Below are 3,694 nucleotides of genomic sequence, written 5' to 3' on the forward strand. Positions count from 1 at the left end.
TCATTTTTTTATTTTCCATTTCGTGAACAAATTTACAATTTGTGCACATTTTAAATCCTTGAATACTTTTTGTATTTATGAACATTCTTTCAAATAGGAAAGTTTTTTTTAAACAATGAACCTTTTTCAGAATCGTGAACATTTTAACGAATTCGCGATTGCAAATTCATGAGCAGTTTGTGCCTACACAAATATTTTTTGAAATCACAATCATTTACGAACCAAGCAAAATTTGGAACTCACAAACATTTTTTGAATTCACGTACAATTTTAAAATGCATGAATACATTTTTATTCGAGATTTTGTTTTGAATTCTCACACATTGTTGGAATTCATGAGCATTTTATCAAATAGTGAACACTTTTTAAAAGCACCAACATTTTATGAATTCGCGGACAATTTGTGAACTCGAGAATATTTTTTGAAATCACAGACATTTTTCAAATTTAATAACACTTTTTGGAATCAAAAATATATGTTGGAATCACGAAAATTTTAAATTTACTGATATTTTTAAATTTTAACAATATAATTTTAATAGAATATTGACAAAATAAATACTCCCTCCGATCCAAATTAATTGGCGCTCCTTTAGTAACATAATAAATTAAGTTGGATCAGAGGGAGTAGCTGAGGAAAACCGATTAAGAAAGCGGAGAAAAGAACAACCCATAGTCCCGTCACTATGCTCACTACGACGTCCAATTTTGCGCCAGCAAGGTTGACTAGGAGCGCGGTTCTTTGGGAGATCCTATCTGCTGCTGTCTGCGGAATTCCCTATTCGCCGCTTACTGCGGCAAGTAGTCGCCGCTTCGCACAGGGCGTAGCTCACCCTGAGCCGGCCCATTTGAGTGGTTTCGCCTCGCGAGATGAACCGCAGAAAAACAATGGCGCTAGGGATCGAACCTACGACCTTCAGTACCAATACACACTCGCTAGCCACCGCGACCGGCTCGTGGATCTGTAAGAGAGCAATGCTAAACTTAAAGAAACTAAGAGGGACGAAAAACCCATATGTTCCTTGTACTGTTTTTTCTTCAGTCTTATTCTGTTCTTTCTTGTTTTCTTGTTTTCTTTGTTTTTCTTTTTCAATATTTTTTACTTTTTCTTTGTAAGCTTTTCGAAAAGTTCAAATATGGTTCAGAATTTTCGAAAATGTTCTTTTTGTCAAAAATTGTTCATATTTCTGAAATAGTGTTCACATTACAAAATTTTGTTCAGAATTTCGAAAATTTTCATGCTTTCTTTGTTTGTTTGTTCTGATTTTCAAAATTTTGTTCACATTTTAAATCTTTTTAAAATTAATTCAAAAAATGTTCGAGTTTCAAATCTTGTTCGCATTTTCAAAAAATGTCACAATTCGAAATAATGTTCGCATTGCCAAATTTTGTTCAGAGTTACAAAAAATGTTCCCTTTCTCAAAAATTGTTCACAGATCCAAAAATATGTTCGCTTTCTTCAAATTTTGTTCCAAGCTTCAAAAAAATGTTCGAGTTTCAAATCTTGTTCGCATCTTCAAAAAATGTTAACAATTCAAAATAATGTTCGCATTGCCAAATTTTGTTCAGAGTTACAAAAAATGTTCCCTTTCTCAAAAATTGTTCACAGATCCAAAAATATGTTCGCTTTCTTCAAATTTTGTTCCAAGTTTCAAAAAATGTTCGCTTTTTATATTTTTCGTTTAAAATTTTATGAAATGTTCTTGTTTTGCAAAATTTGTTCAACATTAAAAAAACTTTGCTGCTTTTCAAAAAAAATTGAAAGGTCAAAAAATGTTCAACATTTAAAAAAAATTATTCGCTATTTTTGGAATTGTCTGCGTTCAAAAAAAGATACAGGTTTTGAAAACGAACTGCGTTTTTCCTGGAAAAAAAGAATGAACTGCGTTCGAACTTCTATAAAAGTTTAGATCTGTCGTGGATTATGTTCTTATAGTATTTGCTGGTTAGTGTTGGCAAAGAACGTTTAGTGGTGCAATGGCTACCGCACGCGGGTATTAAACGGGAGGTCTTGAGTTCAATTCTCCAGTCGCCCTCACATTTTTGCGTTGTATTTTACGTCAGTAGCTGCTCCTTCGTGGGCCGGCCCAAAGGAAGCACCCCCTGTGCGAAGTCCCTCCAGTCTGCCGCAGAATGCGGCAGATAGGAGGTCCCGCTGTCTGCGGCAGAAGGTCGAGCAAACGCACAAGTGACCGACTTCGAGTTCAATTCTCCAGTCGCCCTCACATTTTTGCGTTGTATTTTACGTCAGTAGCTGCTCCTTCGTGGGCCGGCCCAAAGGAAGCACCCCCTGTGCGAAGTCCCTCCAGTCTGCCGCAGAATGCGGCAGATAGGAGGTCCCGCTGTCTGCGGCAGAAGGTCGAGCAAACGCACAAGTGACCGACTGGGCCAGCCCACTAGCAGACGAGCGGAAAGAAGCGATCAAGCACCGTAGCTCGAATTCGCAAAAATGTCTCGCTCTACCAGGCAGCAAATCCGAGACCTCAGTCATTAGAGCTCGCTGTGCTAGCCAACAGAGATAATGAGCTTGAATGATTACAGACTAGAGCGGAAAGAAGCGATCAAGCACTGTAGCTCGAATTCGCAAAAATGTCTCGCGCGGAAAGAAGCGATCAAGCACTGTAGCTCGAATTCGCAAAAATGTCTCGCGCTACCAGGCAGCAAAACCGAGACGTCAGTCATTAGAGCTCGCTGTGCTAGCGAACAGAGATAATGAGCTTGAATGATTACAGACTAGCGCAACTTTATAAGAACCGAAAACAACGCACATCGAAGCATTTTCTTTTACTATTTTATTGTTTTTGTGTTTTTGAATTTTTGTTCGAAATTCCAAAAAAAAATCATCGATACTGAAATTTATTCACGAATTCAAAAATGTTGTTCGTGTTTTCAGAAATTATTCATATTTTTCAAAAAAAATGTTCAACATTTCAAAAATTGTTCATGTTTATAGGAATCCATTTTTTGAAATAGAATTGTTTATGAAATTCAAATAATTTTCAAATTTCCAAACAATTTTTTTAACATACAAACATTTTTGTAAATCATCAACATCTTTTTTAACATGTGGAGATTTTTTTGAAAACGGGATTTTTTTTAAACTCTTAACAAAATTTGAAAACATGAGCATTTTCTAAAGCTCCATTTTTTGAAACTAGGATTTTGGTAAAAAGATTGTGAACATTTTTTGAAAACAGGAGCAATTTTTTATACAGAAAAGTTTTAGAAAAACACGAACATTTTTTGAAACTGGCGGAACAAATTTGAAACGTGAACTATTTTCAGGAAAACATTTTTTTAACTGAGAATATTTTCTGAATTTTGTGAACAATATTTTAAAACAGGAACAATTTTTGGAAACACAAATGTTTTTCGAAAACATGTACAATTTATGAAACTACGGAACAAATTTGAAAGCATGAACAATGTTTGAAAACACGGACATTTGTTGAGAACGAGTATAGTTTCTGAAACTCCTAGTTTTTTTTGTAAAATGCGGACAATTTTATAAATTTGTGACCAATTTTCAAAAACCATGAAGTTTTCTGAAATTAAAACGAGAATGAAAATGGAAACAAAAATATACAGAAAAAAAGAAAGTAAAGGAAAAAATAAACAGGAGAAATGAAAAACAAATTGAAACAAAAAAACGGTTCAGTAACCTTCTAGAAGGTTCACAAAACCGGGAATACCC

This window comes from Triticum dicoccoides, chromosome 6A (genome assembly GCF_002162155.2).
Source record: "Triticum dicoccoides isolate Atlit2015 ecotype Zavitan chromosome 6A, WEW_v2.0, whole genome shotgun sequence".
NCBI classification, from domain to species: Eukaryota; Viridiplantae; Streptophyta; class Magnoliopsida; order Poales; family Poaceae; genus Triticum; species Triticum dicoccoides.